This window comes from Amblyraja radiata, chromosome 37 (assembly GCF_010909765.2).
Source record: "Amblyraja radiata isolate CabotCenter1 chromosome 37, sAmbRad1.1.pri, whole genome shotgun sequence".
NCBI lineage: Eukaryota > Metazoa > Chordata > Chondrichthyes > Rajiformes > Rajidae > Amblyraja > Amblyraja radiata.
This window is the reverse complement of record NC_045992.1, coordinates 18,165,724-18,182,206: the sequence shown is the minus strand read 5'-3', so window position 1 is coordinate 18,182,206 and position 16,483 is coordinate 18,165,724. Positions and strand designations below refer to the sequence as shown.

Sequence of the window (16,483 nt, the reverse complement as noted above, 5' to 3'; positions counted from 1 at the left end):
ATTTTCCTCTCAACCTGCTATGTTACAATGAAAATGAGTCAAAAGTGTTTAATTGTCATATGCTACCAGCAACTGAACATTTATTTGTTCTATCTTGCAGCAGCTTAACGGGCCCATAAACGCTCTACACGCACATAAATATTCAAATAACTAATAATCATAATACAAGAGCAAATATAACCAGAAGACGGGCAGTGTAACCAAAGACACCACAGACGGAGTTTTATTGTTGCTGAGGTTAGTGTCGTGCAGTGTTCAACGGGCTGACAATTGCTGGGAAGAAGAATTTCCTGGAACTGTTGGTCACGGTTTTCAAGCTCCTGAACCTTCTCTCCCATTGTAAGAGAGAAATGAAAACATGGACTGGGTGATGTGGGTCTTCGATGATAATACCTTACGTTTTGAGGTAATACCATCCCTTCGATTTCCATTTTTTATCCAACTTACTTTCTTTATTTCTTACTCTCTGCCCCATCCCGTTGTTATGACTGCGCTGTCTGTTCCGCTCGGATACACCGTTCCTGAGGTTTTCACAATGAATTTTAAATTATTTAAATTATCCCGACCCAGCAGCCCTGTTGCTGAATATTCTTTTTATCTTGATCTGTGTCTCTCCCACATTCATTCGGTCCGATCTTCCGATCACACTTCAATGTAAAAGCAGCGGGCACCGACTGAGCTGCAGCCGAGGATTCACCCACACCCGGCTGTTTATTTTGTCCAATCCCCAGATCCCATTAATTTCCCAACCCCGTCAATGCGATTAACTGCATATCAGATTCCTTCAGTGTTGAAGGGCCAGCAGATCACGTTGACTCTTTGCGGAACTTATCCGGTGCCTTCACAAATTCATTTCAAATGCAACACATCCGTCTACCGGGTTTCACACTTGGCGACCTAACGGCTGCTGTAAACTCCGGAGCAACAAGGCGGGAGCAGGTAGTGACAATGTGCAGCAGCGGCATACCGCAGGACCCAGGGAATCTGCCGGCTCCCGGCAGAGACTCGCCCGTTGCACCGCCGGAGATATACACAAAATGAATTGAATTGAATGAATTGAATACATTTTAATAGCCAAGTGTGTATACATACAAATAATTCGCCTTGTTGGTTTGTTCGCTAGTAACAACACGATATACAGTAGACAATTAAGAATAAAAGCTGGAGTAACTCAGCAGGACCGGCAGCATCTCTGGAGAGAAGGAATGGGTGACATTACGGGTCGAGTCTCTTGTTCAGATTGATGCCAGGGGAGAGGGGGATAGGCACAAAAAATGGAATAATTCGGCGGGACAGGCAGCATCTCTGGAGAGAAGGAATGGGTGACGGATTCAGTAGATGAAGTTGGAGGAGGTGCAAGTGAACCTCTGCCGCACCTGAAAAGACTGCCAGGTTCCTTGGACGGAGTCGATGTGGGGGGGGGGGTCTGGTGGGGGGGGGTGGCATTTGGATAGGTGTTGCATCTCCTGTAACTGGGAAGGGGGAGGTTTGAGTGGGAAGCGTCGAGTTAACCAGGAAGTTGCGGAGAGAACGTTCTCTGCAGAAAGGGATTGAGATGGGACCAGGGAGTTGTGCAGGGAACGGCCTCTGCGGAAAGCGGAAAGGGCTGGCGATGATTCTTTAGACTGCAAAGCGGTGGGGAGGAGGGGACGTACCCCATAGTCGGATGGGTGAGATTTCCTTATTCAAGGAACGTGAGTTTTCCTCATAGAGGAGACCCTCACCCCGCAACGTCCCGTAGTACTGCTCTTGCTTTCTGTTCGCCCAGTCGCAACAAGGACAGTTCCCCTGATCCTCACTTGTCACCCCACCAGACTCGCATCCCACATATTATCCTCTGACATTTCCGTCACCTCCTGAGGGATGCCACCAATAATCACATCTTCACATCTCCACCCCTTTCCGCCTTCCCCAGGGACTGCTCCCTCCACAATTCACGCATCTCCTATGATTGTCTCGGAGAGGGGATGGTGGCGCGGGCCGCCTGAAAGGTGAGATAGAATAATGTCAAGTTGCCCTTGTATTGTGTTTAACTTGTAGTAACCATCAGTTTTGTGAATAAGATTGACATAAACAAAGAGTATGTTATGACTAATGAAAGAATTGGAACCCATGTAGTAGATACAGCATGTTTTCGTGCTGTAATTGTTATATGGTTATATGGTTATGAATAGTATATTTTTCGAAAAGCTGTATCTAACAAAAAACAAAAGTTATGTACAGCACAGTATACCTGTCGGCTAATTCTGCTGCTAAATCAGAGAACTGGTGAGCATTTTGTTGCAGCCATCTCTCCATGATATCATACAATAAAATCTCGAAGCAAATCTGCGAAGTCTCCTTTTTCCATTTTCCATTATTTTCCCTCTAAATGATGTTCTTCCACAGGAGGCAAATGGTGCCATTGGCGATCGACCAAAGCATGACCATAACATTTGGGACATCATTGTTCATGGGTACATGACGTAAAAAAGGTTACTCTGGAGTGGCTAGGCAGGCTGCCAAGGTATGACATGAATATCGACAAGACTTGAGGGCCGCGTTATGAGGATATGTTTAATAGGTTTGAAATGTTTTCCTAGACCAGCAAAGCAGAGAGGTGAATTTCCAGAGGTACGTACATTTGTGAAAGGCATATAAAGAGTAAATCGACAATGTCAGTTTCCCAGTATGTGGTCTGTGCAGAACTCGAGGTTAAGGGGAGTGGGAGTTGGGGACGGGAATAAATCCGTTTTGATCAAATGGCGAAGCAAACTCGATGGGCTGAATCGTCTAATAATGCTCCCATGTCTTATGAACTTCTAAGGCACTATTTGGGCTGTGCTCAGTGTGTGGGTTTCCTCATCAACTGAACCAATGACGTGACCGGACACACCAGTGCGGCCTTTAACTGCTGCCTGAACCTAGACTGAGTTACCGCGTAAATAAAAGTGTTCGTACAGCAGTTGAGGATGCTCAACAAAACTCCAAACAGACCAAAGATCTTTTCAGATTCCGTGTACACAAATGCCGTTTTATTAATCTGACCATAGATGAATTGTGCCACATGCACTAGCCACAGGAGGATGAAGCTTCCGGAGAGGGTGAAGAGTAAAATCACTGACCTCTTCCTGCTCTGCATCTCTGGGTCACTTCGGTTTTCCCCATTGCTCTGACCCCTCAACCGCTTTCGGGCCCGACTGGCCACTAATATGTTCCAGACTGTCAGAGTGTTGAGCAATAGGATTATGGTGAACGGGAGCAACGGAGTCACGACCTTATGGATCGTGTCAAATCCTATCCACCCGGGGTGAGTGAAATAACTACTCTTCCCCTGACAGTAGAATGGCACATTGTCGATGATTTGCTTTGGGTTATATGCGAAATAGAAGGGGACGTTTTTCAGAAAGAGCAGAACGCCAATAGTGGGAAGAACCAAAGCCGCTGTTTTTCCGGTGCAATATTTTGTTTTCAGTTGTTGACAACAAATGGCGACAAATCGATCAAAAGTGAACATGACAGTGAACCAGACAGAACAGTTTTTGGCTGTACGAGCCAATACGTTAACACTACAACACACGGGCGTGATGTCCAGGAAATTCGCCGGGAAAAGATAACGATTGATGCGATAACAGATGACATCAATAATAATAACTAGCAGATCCGCTGCAGCCATGGCCACCAGGTAGCGAGTGGTGCAGGTGGAGAGGCCGCACTTTCCACGGGAAAGGATCACAATCGCCACGAAATTCACTGCAGAAAAAGAAGAGAACGGAAACTGGGGATCAATGCATACATATTGAATAGGTATGACTACAGTATCGTTTTGTTGTTTCCCAAAAGAAAACTTCTCATTCACGGATCCAGCCGTGTTTCTGCGACAAGGATGGCGTGAGCGAACTGTTTCCACACTTCCAGAATGTGAGTCGCAGCGTTCAATGTTTTTAAGGAAGGGAAGGGGCACAATTCATCTATGGTCAGATTAATAAAACGGCATTTGTGTACACGGAATCTGAAAAGATCTTTGGTCTGTTTGGAGTTTTGTTGAGCATCCTCAACTGCTGTACGAACACTTTTATTTACGCGGTGACTCAGTCTAGGTTCAGGCAGCAGTTAAAGGCCGCACTGGTGTGTCCGGTCACGTCATTGGTCTCTACTGCCCAGAGACCAATTTGCATTGGCAATGTTATTAGAGTTGTTGTTATTCACGAGATAGAATTTTTCAAATAATATTCCTAAATGAATAACGGCCGCCGATTGGATATTGACCCAAACCAATCAACGCTCACAGACTGGTGGAAGCATCAACATAAAGTGTATGAATCGCCCTTGAGGCCCTGATTCCTGAATGCCCGGACTATAAGATCATGGCGAAACATCTCTCAAAACCACGTTTCCACTATGTCCCCTTAGCCCTTGATGCGTGTCAGATAAAGCGATGGGGATGGGGATCGTATTTCAATATTATTCAATGATTTGACTTTCACTGCCGATGTAGAGAGAATTTCACGGGGTCATTACTCAATGAATGGTAAATCTTTTCTCAAGCTAGTCCTGAAAGTATCATTCCACATCCAAACTGTAGCCGTTGGTTTGTAATATACCAAGTTAACCATTCTCCATCATTCTAGCTGCAACCATCTCACGCAATGCACAATTAAAGACACCTTTAGATACTCATAACACGGATGAATGAACTCAGAATTCGCAATTTCATTAGCATCGTCAGTGACTGAAATTTACTTTGGTTCCCTCGTACAAAATAATCAATGGAGATTGTAACCGATGTATCCTAACTGTGTTCCCCACGTTGTCACCGCCTCCCCAACTGGATCCTCGATTTCCTGAGCAACAGACCACAATCAGTGAAAATAGGGGACAAATCATCATCTATGATAATCATCAATATTCCGCAAGGATGCAAACGTAGCCGCATTCTTTACTCGTTATTCACCCACGACTGAACAGCCAAGTACGAATCCAAATTACATTACAAATTCGTGGAAGACCGTTAAATTGACTAGCTTTATCGCCGTAATGGCCAAGAGAGCACATCAACGCCTCCACTTCCTTATAAGGCTTATGATGAAAGTCGACATGTCCACAACACCTCCCACCTTATCTGGAGTTGCGTACAATATTTTTTTCGGGATGCATCACGGCATGGTTTGGAAACAGCTCCATCCAACACAGCAACAATCTGCAGAGAATTAAGTACGTAGTCGACCAACACACAAACCAACCTCCCTTTAAATACCCCCGCTTCACGCTGCCTCGGAAGGGCCACCAGCATAATCGAGACGGGGTTTCACCCCCAGTCACCCCCTTCTCTCTCCTCTCCCATCGGGCAAGAGGAACAGAATGTGAAAACATACGCCTCCTGATTCAGGGACAGTTTCTTTCCAGCTGTTATCAGGCAACAGATTCATCACTCTCTGTGTAAAAAATGATTTTCTCATCTCGGTCCTAAAAGACTTCCCTCTTATCCTTAAACTGTGACCCTTAGTTCTGGACTTCCCCAACATCGGGAATAATCTTCTTTCATCTTGCCTGTCCAACCCCTTAAGAATTTTGTAAGTTTCTATAAGATCCCCCCTCAATCTTCTAAATTCTAGCGTGTACAAGCCGAGCCTATCCAGTCTTTCTTCATATGAAAGTCCTGCCATCCCAGGAATCAGTCTGGTGAACCTTTTCTGTACTCCCTCTATGGCAAGAATGTCTTTCCTCAGATTAGGAGACCAAATTTGTGCACAATACTCCAGGTGTGGTCTCACCAAGACCCTGTACAACTGCAGTAGAACCTCCCTGCTCCTATACTCAAATCCTTTTGCTATGAATGCTAACATACCATTTGCTTTCATCACTGCCTGCTGCACCTGCATTCCTACTTTCAATGACTGGTGTACCATGACACCCAGGTCTCGTTGCATCTCCCCTTTTCGTAATCGGCCACCATTCAGATAACAGTCTACTTTACTGTTTTTGCCACCAAAGCGGATAACCTCACATTTATCCACATTATACTGCATCTGCCATGCATTTTCCCACTCACCCAACCTATCCAAGTCACATTGCAGCCTCCTAGCATCCTCCCCACAGCTAACACTGCCCCCAGCTTCGTGTCATCCGCAAATTTGGAGATGTTGCATTCAATTCCCTCATCCAGATCATTAATATATATTGTAAATATAGCTGGGGTCCCAGCACTGAGCCTTGCGGTACCCCACAAGTCACTGCCTGCCATTCTGAAAATGACCCGTTTACTCCTACTCTTTGCTTCCTGTCTTCCTCGCATTAATCCACAACTTCCCGGTCTCCGTTCATTTCTGCAGTTAATCAGTATCGCGCTATTTATTTCTATAACATTCTTCATCATGGGAACCTCGAGCAATCACGGTGTCTCTTCAATTTTACGAACCAACCCATCTACGTTTATGCCCAAGCCATTTACAATATATCAGACATGATCGCGCACCCAGCACAGACCCGTACAGAATAACAGACCGACAACCAGACTAAATACGACCAGCCACCCATTACTTTAGACAGGTTACTCCGGCATTTACCTTCCTATTGGTTTTATCATAGCCACTCCCCATATTGCAGGAACGCTAACATCATTTATAGATTATTGACGGATGTTAAAAAAAAAGCATCGAATAAATCCATAACTACCTGCTCGAGTGCTTCTTTGGGCATTTTACCAAGTCTGGCTGTGCATCACGTTTTAGAGTCCTGGACAGTTTCAATCCCACAATCTCTCGAGCTGCCTTTTAATGTGCCAATTGGCTTGAGCGCCGTGCTTTCCTTTCACTAACAATACCCATCACTGATGTATAGTTGTTCCAGCCCCTTGCCTTTCAAAAAACTGGTTTATTGCTTTGCCATTTACCTTCGTCGTAATAATTTCTGAAAAATAATATTCCACCACTTACCCGGAACTCCAATTAACGCAATTATTACGTACAGTATTTTCTCGACATCGCGGTATGTGCTCAGCATTTCTGCAGTAACAGATGTAAACTGTTATGTGACAGGATAAACCTCCAGCAAAGTTTCCGTTTACACTTCTCTAGTGTTTTTATACAGCCACGAGTATCCACTGGGACGTGGCAATGACATCAGTTATAAATAGGCATCCATTGAACCGGGTGTACAGATGACGACACCCGTGGGGAGCACCCGCAGGACCAGACTATGTTTAGCTCTGACAGTGAAGTTAGAAACTCGGAAACTCGGATTCCGGAGATTGGAGAAACAGTGGGATGGCATTGTTCCCGCAATGCAGCTATTGTTTCAAACACCATCGCTTCATCCATCCATCCATCCCACTGTTTATCTGTTTGGGTTGGGTTTTTTTTTGTTTTTTTCGCTCTGCGACTGAATTGACCACTTCTCTCCGCCGTTCTCTCTCTAGTTTGCTCGGCATGAACGCAGTCTTAATAGCAGGAAAACATTACGCGGATAAGGAGGCTTCATGTTCTGGTGGATGACACTGTAGATTTATAAAGGTAGATTCACAAAGACACACAACTCAGAAACTGGCCCGTCTTCCAACTCGTCCGTTCCGATCAAGATGCCTCAAATAATCTGGTCTCTTTTGTTTCACACGTATCCATCTAAACCATTCATGTCTATGCACCTGTCCTAATGTCGTTTTAATGCGGTATTTGCCCCTCTCTCAAATACTTCTTCTGTCAGCTCATTCCACATGCCCACCACTCATTAAAACGTTGCACCTCAAATTCTCTTAAATCTTGCCCCTCTCACTTTAAATTGATGCCCTCCAGTATTTGATTCCCCCACCCTGGGAAAAAGATTCCATGCTTTCACCATAAATATTTCCCTCATCATTTAATAAGATTGCCCATCAACCTCCTGCACTTCATGGAATAAACACCTGGCGCGCATCCCCGGGCTCGGACCTTTCAGTTCCGAAAACATCTTCTCAAATCTTGACTGTGCTCTTTTCAGCTTCACGGCAACTTTACTCAGCTGGGCGTCCAATACTGCACAAAATACAACATATGCGGTCCTTCAATGTCTTGTACAACTGCATCGTAAGGTTGCACTTCTGTATACAACTCCCTAAATAATCGCCAATGCACCAAAATACTTTTTAACCAGCCTATCTATCTGCGGCATCACTTTAGTGAAACTATGTACTTGTCGGTGATAAGGAAAACAAACAGCAGTGGACGCAACACCAATCGGTCAAGCACTCCACATGTCACAGACAGAAAAGCAATATTCCACACAAGCGAGCATCACGAATTAGCTGAGGAACAGCGCCGCCCCTTACCGCAAGAGTTTGCAGAGCATTGAGAATATCGTCCAATATATCGCACAGACCCGGATCCCTACCATTGACTCCACCTATAATTCACCGTACTGGGGAGATGCAGATGCTATAATTCGGGATCCTTCCAACAGCTTGGTCTTTCCCTGCTTCCGTCGCGCAGAATATACAAATGCTTAAAAGCACGTAACACCAGACTCAGAGCACCTTCTTCCAATCTGCTTTCAGGCTTCTGCGTTGAACAGGTACTTTGGATCCGTCTTCACTTAGGAGGACACAAACAATCTTCCAGATGTACTTGTTGCCAGAGGATCTGGGATGACGGGGAAACTGAAGGAATTCCACAGTAAGCAGGAAATGTTGTTGGGACTGATGGGACTGAAGACTGATAAATGCACAGGCCTGATGGTCTGCATCCAAGGGTACTTAATTGGTTCTACAAATCGGGGACGCATTGGTGATCATTTTCCAATGTTCTTTAGATTCAGGATCAGTTCCTGTGGATTGGAGGGTAGCTAATGTAATCCCACGTTTTAAGAATGGCGGGAGAGAGATAACAGGGAATTATATACACAATAGACACAATGTGCAGGAATAGGCCATCTAGCTCTCTCTTGAATGTATCGAGAGAACGGGCCTCCACCGCCCTTTGAAGCATTGAATTCCACAGACTCACAACTCTCTGTGTGAAAAAGTTTCTAAATGTCTTACCCCCTTATTCCTATACCGTGGCCCCTGGTTCAGGACTCCCACAACATCGGGAACACGTTTCCTGCCTCTAGCGTGACCAAACCCTTAATAATCGTATATGTTTCAATGAGATCCCCTCTCATCATTCTAAATCCAGAGTGTACAAGCCCATCTCCATTCTCTCAGCATATGACAGTCCCGCCATCCCGGGAATTAAGTTTGTGACCCTACACTGCACGCCCTCTATAGTAAGAATGTCCTTCCTCCAATTAGTGGACCAAAACTGCACACAATCCTCAAGGTGTGGCCTCGTTAGGGCCCTGTGCAACAGCAGAAGGACCTCTTAGCTCCTATACTCAAGCACTCTTGTTATGAAGGTCAACATGCTATTCGCTTTCTTCACTTCCTACTACACCTGCATGCTTACTTCCATAGACTGATGAACAAGGTCCCCCCCAGATCTCGATGTGCCTCCCCTTTTCCCAATTTGACACAATTTAGATAATAATCTGCCTTCCTGTTTTTGCTATCAAATTGGATAATCTCACATTTAGCCACATTAAACTGCATCTGCCATGCATCTGCCCACTCACCCAACCTATCCAAGTCACCCTGAATTCTCATAGCTTCCTCCTCACAGTTCACACTGTCATCGAGCTTTGTGTCATCTGCAAATTTGCTCATGTTACTTTGAATCCCTTCATCTAAATCATTGATGTATATTGTAAATAGCTGCGGTCCCAGCACCGAGCCTTGCGGTACCCCACTAGTCACTGTCTGCCATTCCGAAAGGGACCCGTTAATTCCTACTCTTTGTTTCCTGTCTGCCAAACAATTTTCAATCCATGTCAGCACTCTACCCCCAGAACCATGTGCCCTAATTTTGCCCATTAATCTCCTAAATTGATTTCTGAATGTCCAGGTATACTACATCCACTGGCTCTCCCTTGTCCATATTCCCAGTTACATCCTCAAAGAATTCCAGAAGATCAGTCAAACATGATTTCCCCTTCGCAAATCCAAACTTACTCGGACCGATCATGTTACTGCTATCCAAATGTGCCGCTATTTCATCTTTTATTATTAACTCCAGCACCTTCCACACTACCTATGTCTGGCTAACTGGCCTATAATTACCTGTTTTCTCTCTCCCGCCTTTCTTTACAAGTCGAATAACATTAGCTACCCGCCAATCCACAGGAACTGATCCTGAATGTATAGAACATTGGAAAATTATCACCTATACATCCACGATTTCTAGAGCCACTTCCTGACGTACCTGGGATGTAGACCATCAGGCCCTATGGAGTTATCGGCCTTTTGTCCCATCAGTCTACTCAACACCATTTCCTGCCTAATGTGGATTTCCTTCAGTTCCTTCGTCACCTCAGATCCTCTGGCCACTAGTACATTAAGAAAATTGTTTGTGCCCTCCTTAGTGAAGATTGATCCAAAGTAGCTGTACAACTCTTCTGCCATATCCTTGTTCCACATAATAAATTTATATTTTTCAGTCTTCAAGTGTTTAACTTTGGTCTTAACTATGTTTTTCTCTTCACATACGTAAAGAAGCTTTTACTATCCTCCTTTATATTCTTGGCTAGCTTACCTTCGTACCTCATCTTTTCTGCCCGTATAGCCTTTTTAGTATAGCCTTTCCTGCCGGGACCGACCAGAGCTCCAGCAGCAGCGGCGCAGCGTTGGAAACATCGCGGGGTCCTGCGACTCCGCCCGGCTCGGCCTGTGGACTCGGGAGTCGTGGATCTGGAGGTCCGGGCCGCTGAGGATGTTCTCCGTCGGGGTTCGGCGTCGGTGTTCCATCATCCCGGCGTGAGGGCCTGAGCATCGGGCCGCCCGTGGTGGCGACTGCGGATGCTCGGGAGGCCCCGACCTCTGGGAAGATTGGATGGGAGGCTGGCTGGACTATGGTACCTTCCTCAACTTTGGTGCCATTGTGTTGCGTTGTGGACTTTTGTGTTTGTGCTTTTTTTTCATTTTAATATGTTTATTTTTTTATTTTTTTTTATGATACTTGACTAAGGAAAATTCATTTCGTTGTCTCTAATATGAGATAATGACAATAAATTGAATACAATACAATCCATCACAGTGAATCTCCAAACACCTCCTCACTGTGATGGAAGGCAAAAGTCTTATCTCTTCCCTGTTCTCTGTTCTTCTCCCGGCGGCCAGGCAGTCAAACTGCTGCGTCGAGGCGATCGCGACTCGGGCGATGGTAAGCGCCGCGGCCGATTAAGCCGCGCCGGCGATGCAAGGCCCTGCGTCGGGCCGATTCAACCCCCGCGATTCGGGGCGGGCGAAGTTGCCGTTGCGGGAGCCCCCTAAAATCGGTCTCCTGCCAGGGATCTGCGAGCTCCCGATTTTACCCTCCACAGGTCCTGCGGCCGAAGCCTCCGAAGCACCGGTCGGGCCGCATCCGCCGTACCACCACAGCCTCCGAGTCAGCCAGTTCCGCTCGGCCTCCTCCATTGCCAGAGTGAGCACCACCGGAAATTTGAGGAGCAGCACCTCATAACGGCTTGGGTAGTCTGCACCCCAGCTGCTTGAAGTTTGACCTCCAATTTCAGATAGCCCTTGCTGTCTCCTCCCCTTCTCAGCTCTCCCTCATGCCTCTGGCTCCTCCTCTTCCTTTAATCCCCCCCCCCTCCCCCCCCCCGTCCCGCCACCCTGCATCAGTCTGAAGAAGGGTTTCGGCCCGAAACGTTGCCTATTTCCTTCGCTGCATAGATGACTCCTCACCCGCTGAATTTCTCCAGCATTTTTGACTACGGTGATGGTAAGCAAGTCCGCCGGCTCTACGACTGGAACCCTCAGGTCGATTCCGTTTGGAGGCCGCCAGCTCCAGGATGTTAGGCCCCAGCGAAACGGAGACGCGGCAAGGAAAAGGTCGCGTCTCCGTTCAAAGGAAGAGACTAAAAATTTCCCCCCCACCCTTCACCCCCCCCCCCCCCCCACATATACACAACTAAAAATAAACCAAAACCATACTCCTAACAAGACCAACAAAACGAAACAAAGACAGACGTACTGCAGGTGAACCGCAGCCACAAGGCGCCGCCACTACCTCCTAATGGCTCCTTAACCTCAAGTCACCTTATCAAATCCGGATCATTACACAACACTTCAACTACACTTCTAGTCCATTCTTGTCCAGCGGGATAATATTGGCAATTTTCTATTCGTCTGGAACCACTCCTGACACTACGAAACAGAAAGATCACAACTAATGCCTCCACAATCTCTGAAGCCCCCTCTTTCGGTTTCAGGTTAACGGCGGATTCCATGCCATTTTGAGCCACGTTGTTACAGTTCGACGGCCTCTTCCGTGTTTCCCACCAGCGCCATTTGCTGCTCAACTACATGTTTCTATTTTGTTTCAATAAATGACTTATTGCATCTCTTCATAGTCCGCACTGACCAGCGATCCTCGCACATTAAAACTATCCTGCACACATTTGGGCCAATTTACACTTATACCGAGCCAATTGACCGAATTACCTGTACGTCTTTGGACAGTGTGAGGAAACCGAAGATCTCGGAGAGAATCCACGAGGTCCCGGGAGAAGGTACAAATTGTGTAGAGACAGCACCCGTAGTCGGGATCAAATCCGGGTCTCCGGTGCTGCAAGCGCTGCGCTGTAAGGTAGAAAATCTACCGCTGCGCCACCTTGCGGCCTGTTCTGCCACTTCTTCTTCACGAAGCGTTTCTGTAGGTTTGTTATTTTATTTCTAACTTGAAGTTCAATGTTACATTTAAGTGCACGAGATGTAATTCTTGTGCATGTGTGCACAACTTGTTTTTATATTTTCGTGTCTAAATGCTGCATTTGTTTCTGAGACTAAATACCTTTAACCAAAAATGTGGGTCTGACAGTGTATCTATGAAAATGTCGTTTCGTTCTATCTATCTCCCGGTCCTTCCTTAATATGTTTTTTTTTCTTCATTTATTGATTACATTATTGATTGATAGATCTATTCATTTATTCATTCCATTTTTAACTCAGTCGGTCGTCTGTTATATTCACATCACTAATTTCTCTCGCTTTCAGTTATTTTGTTCTCTTTGTGGTGGCAACAGCTAACGTTGAGTGGCTATAGCGCTTGAATGATCTACAGTTTCAAAACTTCAAAACTGTAGACTGTGGTCCGAGCATCAAAAATGTGTCTAGAAATCCATTTTCATGATCCATGTCACGGAACTACATGAAAATTTCCACAGATTTAGATGAAATATAATTGAGAAGGATGTCATAACACGTCAGTGCCAACAGTTGCACATTAATTAATTAAACTAATTAGAAAACGAGATCGTGAAAGTAAGCGCCATCTCGGGGGCAATGCCAATATTACACCCTGGGCAGCCTATTTCCGTGTTGCAGTCCATTTAAACAATATATTATTATATATTACATATATAGGCTGCCCAGGGTGTAATATGGGCATTGCCCCGAGATGTATATTTATATGTAATATATATATGACATACATATGACTGTAATCATATATAATTAAGTATAATTATATTATATAAAATAATATGATGAATATAACTGTGAGTGTTTTTTTAATGACGTAGAGGTCCTGTTCCTGAACCAGCCTAATTATTGGGGGAGGGCAGTTCTTGTGGGTTCCTCCCTTTACAGAACTCCACTGACTGCCAGTTTCCAGAGTGGGGGTGACGGCCACTGTGGGACTGGGGCAGTTCCAGGCTGGGGGGACAGTCCTGCAAGGCATCTTCCAGTCACTTTAAAAGGAACTTTAATGAGACTGCAGCAGCGGTCCCAGGTTTTAAGGGCTCATGAACCTGCCTAATTAAAGGGTCAGGACAGATCCTCTGGGTTCCCCCGTTTAATGAACCCCACTGACTGCCATAGTGGGGAGATTGGGGGTAACGGCCATAGTGGGACTGGGGCAGTGCCAGGCTGGGTGACAGACCTGTAAGAGTCCTGTCTTATTTCTGATGTAAATGTCACATCCTGCCCAAGATTCGAATGCTCTGATGTTTACTCGATGAGTATTCATTTTAAGCTACAAGGAGCCGATATTGATGTGGCTATTGAGGGCTATTACCTTTAACCTAAAATAACCCAAATGTGTTGCATTGTTTGAGTATATGTAGTTTGTGTGTGTATACCTGTCAAACGAGTATCTGTGGATATGTGTATGTATGTGTGGATGTATGTATGTATGTGTGAATGGATGGATGTGTGCATGTATGTGTGGATGTGTGTGTGGATGTATGTGTGTGCATGGATGTGTACAGGTATGTCTGCGTGAGGGTGGAGGTGTGTGCGTTCCGATGTATGTGTGTTTGTGCATGCATGGAAGTGTGCATCCGGATGGTTGTGTGTGTGTGTGGATGTGTGTATGTATGTATGTATGTATGTATGTATGTATGTGCGGATGGCTGGGTGAACTGTTGCACTGTCATTCACCAGCACGCCATTATCATATGTAATTCTCTCACTGTTTAAATAATTTAGCCAAATAGACAGTGAAACGATCGACATTAAAATAAAATTTTATATAATCATTTATTTCCCCAATTGATTTGTTTACATTACATCTGATCTTCATCTGAATATTCTTCATCAGATCCCAAGTCTTTTGATAAGTTTTGATAAGTCCATTGACAAGTTAGTTCAAGTTCAAGTGGAGGGTCAGGCAGAGGCTACATAAAAAAACATCTCATAGTCATTAAGTCTGCATGGACTTCAATTCATAAAATGTCAACCTCTTCTTAATACTAATGAGAATAACACTGTTACTACCATAGATAAATTAGTTCAAGTTCACATACATCAATTCATTTCTACATATACATCAGCCATTTCTGACCATTTCTCACTCCGATGGAAGTCTATAAATTGCAGTCAATATTCCTCCGTTCTCCCGTGGTCGGGGCCTGGAAACTGCCGCTACGGACGGCACTATGTACAGCCTCTTTGTGTTGCAGCACCTCAGCAGCGACTTTGCTTTCAATACTTTGTTCCACTTCTATCCACTTAGCTGCACATTCTTCAGACTTCTTAATGCTTTTCTCACAAAATTCAATTACCCTGCTGCAAGTTTCCACGACATGTACTCCACAGAACAACAAAGAACCTTCATCGGAATCTCCAGTAAAACAGGCATCAGTGAAGTACTCTCAGCCATGATGTGTGCTCCCTGCCTAGCTAGCCTGAAATAAAGCGCGTGATTGGCCAACTGGTGTCCGACTCAATGTTAAACGTGCTTTGATTGGACTAAAAACACCCGAATATTTTCCGGTTTTTCTCTAATTCAATAAAAATGTGCAAGGTTTGTTCTTGACACGTTTTAGGGTGATTTATATAATATTTTAACACAACGTGAGAATTGCATGTAATTCTGTGAGTTGGGTCGCGAAACTGCACAAAAAAAGCTCATCTGCTCACAGCCTAATGCTGCCTGACCTGCTGAGTTATTCTAGAATTTTGTGTCTATCTTCTATGTCTATCTTTAATGTAAACCACCATATACAGTTCCTTCTTACACCTACAGAAATTATGCATTAATTGTCTAAAAGAAAGAAGACTGCCAAAAAAAAGACATTTGTATGAAGCACAAGTAGAAAAGGAAGCGTACAGGGCAAGAGCTGGACCAAATATTTATTTTGGCGAGATAGGATTAGGATTTTGCAGGTTGGTTCAAGAACCTGATAGTGGTAGACGGGAAGCTGTTCCAGAACATGTTGTTGTGAGTTCATGTTCCTCCTGTCCGATGGTAGTAGTGAGATGTGGGCATGCCCCGCATGGAGGGGAAGCTTCATAGTAAGTGCACAGTGTCAAAGTCATAGAGCTACTCAGTTTGGGAACTGACCTACTGGCCCACCTTGTCCATGCCGGCCAAGTTGCATTTAGCGCCGGTCCTATTTGCCTGCATTAGAAACATATTCCCCCTTAACCCTTCCCATCGATTTTCTTGACCAAATGGCATTTGAACGTCGTGATTGCATTCGTGTCCATGCCATCCTCTGGCAGTGCACTCCAAATGTGGAATACCCTCTGAGTGAAAAAGTTGCCCCTCAGGTACTCCGTAACCACCTTCACTCTCTTCACCTGATACCATCTACTTTTAAATTCCGCCACGCTGGAGGAAAAAGACTGAGTATTTACTTTCCGCAAGACCCTCATGACTGTGCAACTAAACAAATTTTCCTGTCAACCTGCTATGTTACAATGAAAATGAGTCAAAAGTATTTAATTGTCATATGCTACCAGCAACTGAACATTAATTTTTTCTATCTTGCAGCAGCTTAACGGGCCCATAAACGCTCTACACACACATAAATATTCAAATAGCTAAGAACCATAATACAAGAGCAAATATAACCAGAAGACGGGCAGTGTAACCAAAGACACGACAGACGGAGTTTTATTGTTGCTGAGGTTAGTGTCGTGCAGTGTTCAACGGGCTGACAATTGCTGGGAAGAAGAATTTCCTGAAACTGTTGGTCACGGTTTTCAAGCTCC

General features: G+C 44.9%; 1 long non-coding RNA gene across 1 annotated transcript; it reads left to right on the top strand.

Moving 5' to 3' along the window:
* The first annotated feature begins 1,953 nt into the window (after positions 1-1,953).
* LOC116966465 lies at positions 1,954-16,425 on the top strand. The gene is made up of 3 exons (XR_004410032.1): positions 1,954-2,036; positions 14,110-14,114; positions 16,415-16,425. It is a non-coding gene; the product is annotated as an uncharacterized LOC116966465 (long non-coding RNA).
* The last annotated feature ends 58 nt before the right edge of the window (positions 16,426-16,483 follow it).